This window comes from Anolis sagrei, chromosome 3 (genome assembly GCF_037176765.1).
Source record: "Anolis sagrei isolate rAnoSag1 chromosome 3, rAnoSag1.mat, whole genome shotgun sequence".
NCBI lineage: Eukaryota > Metazoa > Chordata > Lepidosauria > Squamata > Dactyloidae > Anolis > Anolis sagrei.
Genome location: NC_090023.1, coordinates 119956867 through 119972880, shown reverse-complemented (window position 1 = coordinate 119972880; position 16014 = coordinate 119956867).

The window sequence follows — 16014 nt, the reverse complement described above, 5'->3', positions numbered from 1 at the left end:
TTCTTATTTAGAGCTACCAATAACACAGGCTTGAAGTTCATTTTATGTTGATAAATCTGGTTTCAACATTTGTTATGCCTTTGGTAAGGAACATGGTGGGACTTTCCCCAATTCTGGCATGCAAAAGCATCTGGTCTTAGCAGCTGAATTTTACTTCAAAAGTGGCAAGGAATATTATTCTGTATCACACCATAGACCAGTAACCTAGCTATGGAGACAGGAAGGAAGTCAGTGTTACACACAGTGCTGTTCACTTTTTTAAAAACTAAACTGGCCACCTTACCCTGTACAATGATATGAAGATCCCTGTGGATTGCACCTAAGATAATGATTAAATGTAGAGTTTCATGCAGAAAGGAATTTTCGCATCTGTCTAGCAGTCTCACAGCTGTGCCTCTCAGTGATAGAACACATGCTTTGATTGCAGAAATATCTATTTTTACTTCTTACCATCTTCAGCTTTAGATAAAACTGCCTATAACTGTGCAGATGGCCACTGAATGCACACATGGGAAATCTGATATTCTATTCATCTGGTTACACCCTATAAACATATCCATAGGAAAGTCTGGAAAAAATAACCATACAATTAAGATAGCTATAGACACATAACTTACATATTAACCTTTCAGAGCTTCTGCCAATTATAGTATGGGTCAGGAAAATGATTCCCACCATAATTTTCCAATTGACAGAGTTCTGCAATGCTGATGGAGTTAATCTGTTGGAAGAGAGTATAGTAGACTCTCAGTTAACCAGCACCCATAGGCTGGTGCTGGATAAATTTTGCTTCCAGCTGCTTGAGAATTATTATAAAAAATAGACATAACGAATATTATACTCAAAACACTACCATATCATAAACTCTGTCAATTAATATTAATGTTGAAATACTGGAATTAAAAGCAAAGTAAGACAGATAAAGACAAAACTTAACTTGATTTAACACAGTCTGTACTGTAAAACAGCTTTGTGCATGCAGTATTATTTCTTTGATATTTTGCTGATTGCTTGCAAGTTCAAGTTGCTTAAGTTCCAGTTAACGGAGAGTCTACTGCAATATGTTGTTTCTGGGGGTACTTGCAACAAGGAGTGAGGGCCATGTGAGCTGGCCCTAGTTTGTCATGAACTAGGCTATGATACATGGAGATTAGTTTAAACAAACAAGAGAATCAGCCAAAGGCAAGAGTCAAATATCAGAAAAGCCAAGTTCATGAGTCCCTGGATGTCAGAATAACAAAAGACTGATGGGAGCTGCTCCCTATGACACTGGTAAGAAAAAATGACCAAGCAGACACTTTCCCCATGATGTATTATGTTTTCATTGTGATTACTCATAGCTTAGTATGATTTCCTTCCAGAGATAGTTTTGGCACTGGATTTATAAGTGACTATAAGCATCTATTCTGGATCCACATGGTCTTTTACATGGAGGACATAGATTTCCAGATGGAAGGTGGTGATGACAAGGGTTTGTTTGACATGCCTTCCTCTTGGCACGCATCTCCCTTTTAGCCTTCATTCATGTCTTTTCAAAAACCATAGCACTGTTGGTGACAGCTGACCTCTCGTTACAATGCTTGAGTGCCAAGGCTTCCCAGTTCTCAGTGTTCATATGACTTTTTAAGGTTAGCTTTAAGTCCTTCTTTAAATCTCTTTTGTTGTCCAATGACACTCTGTTTTCCATTCTTAAGTTTAGAGTAAAGTACCTGTTTTGGGAGATGGTGATTGGACATCTGAGTAAAGTTGATGGCAGAGAATCATTGTTTCAATGCTGGTGGCCTTTGTTTCTTCCAAAACGTTGACATTTGTCTGCCTATCTTCCCAAGAGATGTGCAGGATATTTTTTTGAAGGCAACACTGATGGCATTTCTCCAGAAATCGAGAGTGGCATTTGTAGATGGTCTATATTTTGAAAGTGTACAATCTAGTTGGAAGAAGAATAGCTTTGTAAAGAAGCACCTTGCTATCCCTCTACAAGGTAGCATGGATATAACTTCAGTCTTGACACTGGGGAGGCCCTGCTCTTGGTCCTGCCTCCATTGCAAGTGTGGTTGGTGGGGATGAGAGACAGGGCCTTCTCAGTTTTAGAAAAATAAATTTTATATATGTCTTGTGTGTAATGGTTTTAATGATTTTAAGTTCATAGTTATATGTAGTAATTTATTATTATTTCTTTGTGTACTGTATGTTGGCATTGATTTTTCTACACTAGTATGTTGTAAACCACCTTGAGTACCCCCAGGGGTTAGAAAGGAGGTATAGTAAATAATAATAATAATAATAATAATAATAATAATAATAATAATAAAATTAGTGAAAGGTAGGACTCCTTCCCAGGTTCAATACAAATTAAATAAGTTTAAGGCAAATCAAAGTAGTCATTATTTAACTATCATTCTTTGCATGCTGGTATTATTCCGTGGTTCTTTATCAAATGTATTTTTAGGCACATATCTTAACAAAGAATAGGAATCAGTTATAAGGAGAGAAGAAGACTTATTTATTTGTTTATTGCATTTCTATACCGCTTTTCTCACCCGGGGGGGGGGGGGTGAACTCAAAGTTCTTACAACATAATAAATGGCAAATAAATCAATGCCAGACATATATAAAAGCAATACATGACATCTAAAACATAACATATAACTATGAATTAAAACCGTCAAAACTAAACAGCACATCAACACAAACATAAAACATATTAGGCATATTGGACATTGGCTAATATGGAACCTTGGTGTATCAGTCATTATTTTGTTGAATGTTCTATAAAAGCATCTTTAGCATTACTTCATTGTTTAATTTTTTTCCTGACATGGGTGTCAAATGATTTTGTAGACACAAGAATCAAAACTGCAAAAACATAGCACCCCCTTTGAATTGGTGCCATACAGGAAGCAAACAAAAGAGAGAATAGAAGAATACTTGCAGAATTTCAGTTGCCATTTCCCACCCAATTGCATAATGAGCCAAGTTCTTGATTGTTTTTGTAATAAAAAACTTTGCATTAAAATCAATGTACCAATGATCTTTTTGGAACTGGGTTCCTGCATTTCTCCTCACTAGAAATTTGGATGTATTCTATCATCTTTCCTTAACTTGATTATATTTAAATATTTCAGACTTCAGATCCCAGCAATTGCAGCCAGCATTGCTAATGGACTTGATTTCTCAAAGTTTTAATCTTAAATACAATTACTAGTCACAGCTATAAAAGACTAATTGAACCAATTACTACATGGTAAATAATGCTTAGGTGCATTCTCATTGATTCAGTGTATGTACTAAAGTTAGGAACAGCAATGGGATTTATGGTCAGATTGAGAAAGGCTATTTAATATATTCCTAATATATTCGCAGCTGAATGACCCATTCATTGTAATGATTTTTTAAATAATGGGAACTCTTCTGCTGCCATCTAGTCCAGTTTGTTCTGACTCCCCCTGCTCCCCCATACCTTTTGAATCACCTCCTAAATATATTCATATGCATTTTATATTGTTCCATAGAGATTTTTCCTTATCCTGGTACATTCTCATGGGAATATTCCGCAATGTCCTGCATTTGAAATAGTCACTGCTAAAGTTGTCTCTTTAGCAAAGTGATAAAATATTCCTGAATGGCTAGTACTTGAGGTGATTTCCTTATTAAATATGAACTTGCACACCAATACAAACAGTACAGCAGTCAGATTCATTGCCATTATTACAAGTCAATTCAGTGCAAGAGCTGGGATGCCAAAGTGATAAATATATTCACTTGATATATTCCAAGAGCTAAGTCTACCTGCAAAAGTCCTCCATCTGATTTTTGCACTTACTATCTGTCACACCATCTTGCGAAGCAGAGAGATTGAATTTTAATAGAGAATGAGATTTATCCAAGCAATATAATACAGTATTGCATTTTGGAACAACAACAACAGCACTTTCAAGGAACATGAACTTTAAATGTAAAACACCACCTATGTAGTTTCCATTTCAATAACTTCTACCAGCGATGAGATGTTATCTTATTACATGTGATTTCCTATTACCTAAAATGATAATTTTATAAAAGCATCTTTGGCATTATCTCATTTTTAATTTTTTCCTGACATGGGTGTCAAATGATTTTTTGGACACAAGAATCAAAACTGCAAATACACAGTATCCCCTTTGAATTGGTGCCATACAGGAAGCAAGCAAAAGAGTGATAGAAGAATACTTGCAGAATTTCAGTTGCAATTTCCCAACCAATTGCATAATGAGCCATATTTTTGATTGTTTTTTAAATAAAAAACTTTGTACTAAAAATCATCCAAGAAGATTAATGGTAATGTGATACTTCATTAAGCAAAGGACGATAAGAATGATGATGATTTTCTTCTTCACTTTTATCTCAAGAACTGAGACCAAAAGGAACTTCAAAGGTGATGGAAAACTGTGTTAGATGGTATTATGCTTGTGTATTTTGGCTGAACCTCAATCTATTTCTGGCTGAATTCCGGGAGATCCCCAGATCCAATTTAGTGTACTTCCCAAAAAAAGGGCAGGTAATCGAATAGCTGTTTTTGGTCCACGACTGAAAAATGCAGATAGGTCTGGCTCATTGAGGGTAATGGGGGTGGGGTGGGCTCCTGGCTCCCCTTTCCCTCATTCTAGGGCTATTAGGATGAAAAATGACCACATTTGGAGGACACATAAACCACTGTTATCCCACCAAGTTTCATAACATTTGGGTCATCCTCTGATTTTTGGGATTTCTTTTCTTTTTACAAATAAAATCTCAAAAATTCCCCAAAATGTATCCCTCTGCTAGTCCTGCCCTGTAACTTCTCCAGGAGCTGTAGAGGCACCATTCCTTCCTGCCAAATGTCAAACATCCACTTCCACATTGTACAGCCTAGTGCCTCAATATTATTCTTTCTTATTTACTAATTAAAAATCACAACAGCAAGCAACTTCTTCCAAAGCTTTTATATTTCTTGTTGTTATAAAACATATTTTAAGAGGCCAGCAGCAGCAAACAAGTATTTAGAAGGCAGAGATCACAGAGAGAAATATAAACAGGGAGATTTGTTTGCAAAGGAATGAAATTATAGGAAGGTAGGTAATTAGGTAGTAGTTTTCTAAAATTGAGGATTGTAAAAGTATTTTCTGAAGGAGAAGAGGGGTTTCTTTGGGATTTTATGTCAGTATTTGTATAATGGAGGAATTGAATGTTTGCCGTTGTTATGTTGGAACAATATTGGAATCCACCCTGAGTCTCCTCGGGGAGATAAGGTGGAATAAAAATAAAAGTGGTAATAATAATAATAATAATAATAATAATATATTAATATTATTATTATTATTAAATGCTAAAGGGTGACTTGGGGTTCTCAGAGCAACCCAAATATTTTTAAAGACAAGCTCACCAAGAGGTGCTCTTTTTTTCTCCCAAGTTCCCAAGTGCGTGCACACACTCCACCCACCCATCCCACACTTTCCCAACTCCAAGTCCCACTAAATAAAAAGACTCAAGAAAATAAAGGAAAATAAAGGAAAATTAAAAAAAAGATTTAATTCTAGAGAGAGGCCAAACCAAGTCAAAAAATAAAGCTGAGACTGAAGGGCAAGGCAATTGGACTGAAGCACCTCTCTAGAGCCAGGACACAACTGAGAGCAATGGAGGCTCTTGCCCCAGTAAATAAACCCAACTTGTGTAAAACACATCACAATGTTCTTCTATTCTGATTGGCCCAAAAGGCAGGGCTCACAGGGAAACCCCACATGAGCATGAGGCAGTCTCTTTGTGTGCTGTGTGATGCCGAATAGGAGAGGAGGAGCCGCGATTGGCTGCCACATGACCTGTTTTGGCCAAAAAAAAACATGGCAGCTGAGCCCTTACCGTTATGGCCAGACAAACAAGCCAGATTGGCCAACGGGAACTGTCCAAACCAAATCCATACACAAGCCAAGATGGTATCATATGAATCTGTCCTTGATACTGCACAGTATCACATATTTTACTAGCTGTTTTACTGAATACATTCCATTTGTCCATTCTGCTTCTCTATCTCCCATGTAAGCATATGGTGTATGTCAAAAATATAGTTTTATAAGATTGTGCACATGGAAGGGGGTTTGAAGGATAACTAGCTACAAAACTAAAAGCTATTCAAGCAACTACTGCTCATTGAAAGAAGCACCTTCTAAATAACAATTCACATTGGCATACATAACATGGCTCCCAGTATATTATGGCCATGCATGGAGAAACTACCAAATGAATACTATATTAAATACACTGCTGATCATATTGGTTTCACCTATTATAAAACCCATCATTTTAACTGCATGTTTTAGGGTTTTTTGTTTGTTTTTTAAAGTTTAATTGTATTTTATGTGACTTTTTGTATTTTTAGCTACCTTGTTTTGGAGGTTTTAAAAATTGGTAACACAACTCTTTTCTTGGGTGAATAAATGAAGATGAAGATTAAGATGATGCCAAGAACAGTCCACCTCCACAGCAACAGATTTGAAAAAAGAAGTCACAGATTACAATCTCATAACAGAAAGGATGAATGGATACATGGATGAATAGGTTGATGAATAGATCATTAGGTTCAAGAAGTTATTCTCTCTCTTTTTTTCCTTTTATTATATGCTTATACTATTCCTTATGCTATTTCAGTTGATCTTATATCCAGGTTGGCAATCACATCTACTTAGTTTCAGTAAAGCTATAACATCTGGTGTTCTCAGATCACTAACTAGGCCCAAAGGATATTTTTGTATTATTTTCGTGACTTTCATGGAAACATCAATAATGTAATCTCTGTTGAAGAACATTTTTATAAACTCTTTCTTTTATTCTTCAAAATCCTAATCTGATATGACTGCTTAAAATATAATGTTTAATATAATGTTTACATTTACTATACCACTATATACATGATCAATAATAATAGATGACACAGAACATTGCATGATAAATGTCATGGGGATGTGAGCAGACATTCATGGCAAATTTAAACCAAGTTGATGATGCATCCCTGACAGTTTCATGAAACAGACTCAAGAGCATATTTTATTGGTAATGACAATGGTATGTCACTAAACACAACAGATAGGCAATCATTCTTTATCCATGCTGTAGTTTCTGTGTCTTCATTTTAAATATACTCAGGGAACTAAGAATGTTTAGGTTAGTAGCTATCCCAAAGCTGTGATAACAAGATAAAAAAGAATCAGGATGTACAAAAATTAGAACTACTCATCTTGGTACAAAACCTGTCACCTGGATTTTAAAAAGCTGACAAATCAGTAATTTATTTACTTATTTCATGCAATTTTCATTATGCAATCCAATGGCCCCACAGAGAGTGTCAGATGGTTCCAGTATTTGTTTAATCACCCTCGCTGAAAAATTGAGAGGGATGACTTTGGAAGGGTGATATCCAAACTTGGATTTTTCATATCATTTAGGCATTGGAATTTCTGTGGTGATTGTTTCTTCCATGAAGGCATTCACGTGTTGAGGAGAAAACATGTGACTCTTGCTGTCCATATTTTCCTTAGCTTTCAGATATCTTTCAAAACCTGTTATTAATTTACATGAGCTGAAGAACTGACATAAGTGCAGTTCTGTCTGATTCATATCAGTGGAGGAAGTTTGTTCATGCCAGCAGGGTTTTACAATTGTTTTAAGGTTCCAATTTTCTGAAATGCCACAAAATATCAATTTGCTAAGGATATACAGAAAATCTTTGCCAAAGCCTTTTGGATTTCTCTGCAACATTCCATTCACTATGAGCATCCATGTTTCTCACTGAACAAAACATAATAACTATGTAAAGATACACTGAAATTTATTGAGAAATGTAGCTGGCTACTCATTTCATGTTCCTTCAATATTTGATTTAGAAGGAACATCCAATTTCACTTTGCATTTCACTGTGAGGATTACACATAGGAATTGCACATGTTGGACATTTGGCACCTATGGTGACTATGAAGGGATGTGTCAAATGTGCCCGAGGTATTTCACTAAACCTATTAAAACTCTTCTGGTTTCCTGAGAAATTTCTTGATGCTTCATCTGAGAAACAACACACACATATATTTTCTTCAAATTTCACCTTGGGCATAATTTTGTTGACAACTCAAAATAAGCAAACTACGGGAAAATGAATGACAGTTTTGCCAAGCAAAACAACTGGAAGTGAAAGTATCTGATCCAATTTCAGCATGGAAGGTACATTATTCTTAATAGAATTCCACATTAATTCAGGACGTCTGTTCTTTAAAAATGCCATTCATTTATACACAACTAGCTACTCTAATTGGCTAGTCTAAGAACACTGCATGGCTCAGCTTCGGGCATAAGTTTGTCCTAGAAAAGGGAAAGAAGCTGATGCAAACTGATATGTGCACAACTGTGTCTTTTCTACTGATTAGAGTTTCCAAGTTTCCTTCTGTTCTCCCCTAAGTTCCACTGTGTTATAGATGCAAAATGTTACATCTGACACATGTTCTATTCCAGAAATCATGTCTGTGTAAAGTTGTTCTTTTAGTTTAGACAAACAGAACGAAAATGAACCATATCCTCAGATTATGCTGTTTTGTAGCACTGTGCAGGATTCAGTGGAACTGTGGTGATTTCATACTATTTATGTCACTAGTCTCAAATATCCTATATCTCCTATGAGAATTCACCCTCCTTCACCTTTGGCTTCTCATACATTATAATCAATATTTTTAATACAATGGGCAGTGTTGCCCATTGTAACTTGGGATCATGCGGGCTGACAAAAAATGCTGATGCCTCACTAAGCTACAAATCCCAGCTTTGTAAAGGTATTGAGCCATGGAAATTAAAATTAGAGATGATGTCTGTCAGATTGGAGATCCAGGTTTTCCTGAACTAGCTTCCCTTTTGGCTTTGGCTCGGCATTAAGATTACCATATTATGCGCATCTAATGTGCATCCTAATTTTGAGAGGGTAATATAGCCAAAGGAGATGAATATTAGATCTGAGTTAATATGATATTTTTAAAAATATATATTGAAAAAAAGATGTTTTGTGAATGTTAGGAAATCTGATTAGGAGAATCCTAGACTGACAAGAATATTCACAATCCAGGTCTTGTTCTGCACAAAATGCATGTGATTTTGTGCAGGAAGAACATCTGCTGTGCATTTTTTTTACAGCAGTGAAAAATATAGTAGCTTGGGGCTTACTTTATTCAACATTTGCACATTATTTTGTGTATGCAGAAAACAGCATTTTTTACACAGGAAATAACAGTTTCCATGCAAAACAAAACAAAAACCCTCCAAACCTATAGAGTTTTCAAAAACCTTTTCACAGAGGGAATAAATATACTGAAATTATGTATTTCTTCCTTTGAGAATGAAATTAGAATTGCATCTCTAGAGAAAATCTGTCAGTTCTGAGCAGCCAGTTTGTTCCTTCTTGACTATTATGCCCATAGCTTTTTTCTTCCTGCTATGACTGCTTACATTGCTGCCATGTGCACCACACACACACAACTTCCTTCTGGCACAAACATAATTATATATGGATGGCTATATGTGTTCTTATCAGTCCAGGTTAATGAAGAAAGACAATGAATGTTCATTAATTTGTTTTGATTGTTCCCATGAACTGCTCACTTTATTTATCATTTCTGGTATTCCTTCTCCGTCTCTTCTCTATCCCCGAAGGGGGACTCAGGACAGCTTAGGATATTCAGGATTCACAAGGGATAAAACAATGATTTTGAAATCCCCCCCCCCCCCTCCAATGTTGTTTGCTTTATAGACAGAACCCATCGCTAATATAGATACAGAGTTGGAAACTTACAGGAGATTGTGGTACATAGAAAGAAAGGCTTAAACTGATGGAGAAAGGACATTCCTTTCATATCTCTCCATTTTATCTTTTGATCCCTAATAGAGATATAATGACACAATTCTTTCAAATCCCTTGCTTCCATTTTTTTATTCTAAGATTTTATTCTGACCATTGATAGTTAGTGTCTGGGTTTTGCAAAATTCTAACATATTTGTTCCTTTGTATATCTAAACTTTATTTCTAATTGCTTATCTGCAATGATAGAAATTGAAAGACTGCATGAAAATATCAGGAGATGGCAGAATTTTTATTTCAAGGGCATTGCCATCATCTGCACCTCATCACAACACCCCTGAACTCAGCCCTGTGAATCATATAAGGATCCAATACTTTACACCATTTTCTGGCCACGTATACCACCACTAGAGCAACAACAAAACCTTCACATTTGAAGCAATATTAGACTACCATGGAATCATTTTCCTTGACAGATTGAAATTGGATAAATACTATTTGAAGTAATAGCAGAAAATAACTGATTATTTGAGTTTGAGTATATGGGCAATAGAATTAATTAACCAATACTTGCTGAGATGTGATTTCTTCTCTGGCCTTTGTGGTGGAAGAAATGACTGTCTGGTCACTAATTCCTCTGCATTAATGAAACAGGAAAACCATTTCTTCATCAACTGGGTGTTGCCTTACATGTACTCAAACTTTTCCTGCATGTACTATGAGAATAATTTAGAAATTGCCCAGATTGCCTCATCTGACTCACAATTACTCATACTTTGTGATGACCTGGTAATACTTTCTTCAGTATTACCTTATTTTAAGGATTTTTTTAAAAAAGTATTAGGGCATTAAGAATTAATTCAAGATGTGTATGTAGTAAAAAACCTTAACTGCAGAATAAACAATAATGTTTTTCCCCTAGAGAACTCATTTGAAATGTAGTAAATTTGCTTCAGTAGAACATTTTGGGCTGTTATTTCTCCTCTTTCAAAGATTACAAGCATTTTACAGGTATTCTATTTTTTCCAACCTGTCAGGTATTTTTCCATTTCTTTTTCTTTTCATACATAGGCTATTTTTTCACAATGCTTAGCCCATTTCTATTACATCTCTTTCTGCCTTCATCTTCCTTTCTTTTTTTCCTCTTTATTCTTCTCTCTCTCTCTCTTTTAAAGCAAATGCAAGTTGTCTAAAGAATGAAGGAGACTCTTTTATGGGACTGGAAGACCAGAACCCATTTGTGTGGGATACAGAAATAGGTTTTGTTTTTAAATAACACCTTTGTAGTGATATGTTAATGCAGAACGACTGCCATAATGACACACTATAGACAGCTTCATAAAATCTATTCCAAAGATGCATAATGGCATTGTCTCCATCCCAGCTTTCTTTATGGAGACCAAAATAGAAAGAAGGAAAAGCACACTGAACTCACCACTCAAATAATACAATTTTCCCCTAAAGCACACTTTAGTAGTGGTTCATGCATCATTTATCTCTCCACTCACCACAACTTCCAAAACAAGTTTTTTTTTACATTGCTGTTTTTAGGATAAATCCCAGATTCAGAAGTGATGTAATATCATTTCCAGGAGCATGGAGAATCAAAACTCCCCAGGATTATTGGCTTTGATAATCTGCATTATATGGCAGTGTAGAATCAACCTTTGTTTTAACAGAATGATCACATAGGGTGGATTTATACTGTAGAACTAAAGCAGTTTGACATCTCATTAACTACCATGTCTCAGTTATTATTATTATTATTATTATTATTATTATTATTTATTTCTTTGCCTTGTATACCGCCACTCCCAATTTGGCTTGGAGCGGTTTACAGCAGTAGATTAAAACAATACAACCAACTTTAAAATACAATAAAAACAAGAACAGACATAGTCCTGAGTTATTCACCCATCGAAAGCTTGTCGGAAAGGAAAGGGTTTACAGGCTTTCCAAAAAGCAAGTAGCTCTCGGATGGTTGGGGTTTCAACTGGCAAGGCATTCCATAAATAAGGGGCCACAATCGAGAAGGCTCTCTGCCTAGTAGAGGACAGATGATAAGTCCAGATGTTGGGGACTTCAAGCAAATTTTGGACCGAAGTAATCTCTGGGGTTGGTAGGGGGATAAGCGGGCCCACAGGTACGCCGGCCCCAGACCATATAAGGCCTTAAAGGTAAGTACCAGCACCTTGAAAGTAATCCGGTACTCAATCGGAAGCCAGTGCAGCTGTTGTAGAATTGGGGTGATACGACACCTCGCCAGCACCCCGGCGAGAAGACAAACCGCCGCATTTTGCACCAGCTTCAGTTTCTGGACCACTGACAAAGGAAGGCCAATGTAGAGGGCATTACAGTAGTCAAGCCTCGAGATGACCGTCACCTGGATCACCATAGCCAGGTCGTTCCTAGATAGGAAGGGAGCCAGTCGCCTAGCCTAACGTAGGTGGAAAAACGCAGATCTGCTCACAGCAGTAGTGTCTCGCCATCCAGGGCAGGCAGCTGGACCTCCCTCCCACCCAAACGGCCCAGCCAAAGGATCTCCGTCTTCGCTGGATTCACCTTCAACCTGCTGGCATGCAACCATCCAGTAACGGCCTCAAGGCACTGATGGAAATTTTCAGATACAGAGTCCGGCTGGCCCTCCATCCTCAGAATGAGCTGAGTGTCATCAGCGTACTGGTGGCACTCAAGCCCAAAGCTCCGCACCAGTCGGGCAAGCGGTGGCATATAGATGTTAAATAATAGAGGAGAGAGAATAGCTCCCTGTGGGACCCCGCAAGTTAGCGGAGATCTCTCGGAAACCATCCCTCCCCTCACCACATGCTGTCCCAGATTCTGGAGGAAGGGGGACACTCATTTAAGGGGTATCCCCCTAACCCTAGTCATGGCTAGGCGGTGGGTCAATAGATTGTGATCGACTGTATCAAATGCTGCTGTGAGGTCCAATAACACAAGCAGCGCTGATCCGCCTTGATCCATCTGGCAGCGAAGCTGATCTGTGATGGCAACTAGCACAGTCTCCGTCCCGTGCCTCCTACGGAAGCCGGACTGGAAGGGATCAAGTCCAGCTGTGTCATTTAAGAACTGCTGCAACTGTTCCGCTGCTGCCTTCTCAACCACCTTGCCCAGAAACAGAAGGTTTGAGACTGGGTGGTAGCTAGAGGGAACCGAACAATCTAAGTCTGGTTTCTTCAGCAGCGGAGATACCATTGCCTCTTTTAAACCCTCTGGAAAAACTCCTTGCTCAAGGGAGCTATTTATTATATTCAACAGCAGTTCATGTAATCCCTCCAGGCAAGATTTTACTAGCCAGGAGGGACATGGATCAAGGGAGCAGGTGGTTGGCCTAGTTGCAGTCATGATCCTATCGACAGCCTCTGCATCCAGTTGGATGAACCGGTTGAGGATAGGCCCAGTGAGTAGCCACGGAGTTCACTTACTGTATCAATTGTGGCAGGGAGATCCCGGTGGAGAAGCGAGATCTTGTCTGCGAAATAGTTTCGGAAAACCTCAGCAGAAGGGGCCAGATCATTATTGTTTGGGACAGAGGGGATTGTTGTCAGGGATCTAATAATCTTAAATAATTGTGCTGGGTGTGAGCTCGCAGACGCTATCAAGGAAGCATAATAAGATTTTTTGGCCTTGGTGATAGCATGCCCATAAGACTCTCTAAAGTTCTTATAAGCTGATTCTGATTCCCCATCACAGAGTTCCCGCCACACGACCTCTAGCCGTCTCCCGTTTCATCGCACGGAGCTCCTCAGCAAACCAAGGAGACCGATTCTTATGGGGTTGGAGAGGGCGTCTAGGGGCGATCTCATCGAGTGCATTGGATAATTTAGTGTTAGTAACAACAACAACAACAACAACAACTTTATTTTTATACCACATCACCATCTCCCCTAAGGGTCTTGAGGCAGTTTACATGGGGACCAAGCCCAGCATACAACAAAATTTACCAGCTAAAACACGGTTAAAATGTAATAACATATAATATAACATAAAATCTAATTGAAACAATTAAGAACGGCAAAGTATAAAAACATCATAGTGTATTAACCAACCTCACAACCAGTAACCAGGAATATGGTGGACATGATCAGATTAGAGAGGGCTATGAAATCAAAGGAGTTGTAGTTTTACAAGTTCTAAAACAAAAGAATCCTGATGTCTCACCAAACTACCAATCCCAGGATTCCATAGATTGAGCCATGGCAGTTCAATTGGTATCAACCTGCATGAATTCTACAGTGTAACTGCATCCATAGCCTTCAGTATAAATGGTGAAACACTATATTTCTAAGAAAATGGGCCCATCATTTCCCTCAATATAATATTTGTAAATTTGATAAATTCAAATGGTCAGTTCTCAATTGCTAGGTACTTGTTCATGGACACAGGGATGTGACCAGGTTCTTCTGCATGTGAGTGCTCACATTTGATGGCAATACATTTCATGTATTCATGGATTACAGTATAAATGAGTTTATATGAATGTGGCATCTGGGATGCTAACTCTGTGATCACTCATTCACAGATGTATACCAATATGCCAGTAATTTTGTTATCTTCATTGTTTAACTCTTTGACTAATAAGATTTATTGCTGCTGTTATTTGTCTGTTTTTGCTTTGCTTAGGCTCCAGTTTCTATCCTCAGTCCTTCCATCACCTGCTAAATGTGGGCATGGCATCGCTTATGATCTGCCAAGTCTATCCTTCTGTAATGTATTGACTCTCTGTGTTTCCCATACCTTGGGGTTCCTAAAATTCTGAACCACCATGCTTTCAATTCCCAGTTGAAGTTCTAACCACAACCAATTTTGTAAACCTCTGGTGGTTCAACATTGTTACTATCATTGATACATAATTTCTCTACTGTTTGCCCAAAATCAGTAACTAACGATGCCATGCAAAATGGTGGTGTGATCCACTGTCATGAGGACGTGTACTATAGGGCTTGTATTGTTTCTGCCTGATATAGGGTTTTTTTCTGGTCCCAGTATATTCTATAAACAGGTCAGCAGCTGTGTTCTTGTTGTTGGGGAAAAGGTCAGCAGCAGCACCAATAACAGGAGCAAGCCATATTATTCTGAGTGTGGAAATAAAATCTGAACTGACATGGCCACACATGAAAGAAGCCAGGAAGTAGAGATATGTATATGTCAGATAGCTTTTATGTCCTTATCTGAAAAGAAGCACCTTTACACATCATCACTATTTGACGTTCAAACGGACTGCATTTGAAAATAGTAGGCAGCAGTTTACACAGTTTGGAATAACAATAATATTAATGCCAGCCTGCAATGCATAAATAATAAGATCACTGAAGAGGTCACTATATCCCTATAGCTTTCCACTGGAATATTGCTTTACTTTTACTTTTCCCACAGTTTCATCTACTGATCCTGTAGACACCATTCCCGAATGCTTTTAATATATACGCATATGTATTGTTAGGTGATGTTTAAACCAATAGCAAATACCTCTATTGCAAGAATAACAAGTTTTTTTAAAGGAACAATATGAAACAAAGAGGGATATTTGCATTCTGTTTCCTGGGACCATCTGTTAATTAATCCTAATTTATTTGTGTATGTGCTTTTAAAAGTGGCAGTTAAATGCCCCAAAAAGCTAAATCCAAAACCTTCTGTGCCATTCCAAGTTGATGCTTGTCATTCCTGTTTTCACTATTAATGGCTATTTGTATTGGAGTTTTGCTCAAAAGAGCAATTATGGTTTCGTGGGCTGTTAGGGCTAAACGCTAAAAGCACATAAACAGTTAAGCTCTGTGATCAGCAACTAATCCTTACCAGGAACTGAAGATGCTTTTTCCAAGCCAGGCTTAAAAGCCAATTTTGGAGACTGGTAAAAAAAAAAGTGGGGAGGAAGGGAAGGAGAAAAAAGAAATTTCAAGCAAGCCATATGCCTCATTCAGAAACAGACTGGGATTAGTTGGTTCTAATTTGACCATGTCAGTCTGAACATTTGGGTTGCCAACACCTGGCAAGAACATTAAGGGTGAAATTGCACCTTTAACAGCAAAGTGGCAGGGAGGCATTTGGCAGATAGAGACCTTCTCATTACAGCACTGTAGAGTGATGAGAAATGCTCATCCTGCCAACAGACTTATTTACTGACTCTTATGAGAGGCACAGATACATATGTGGCT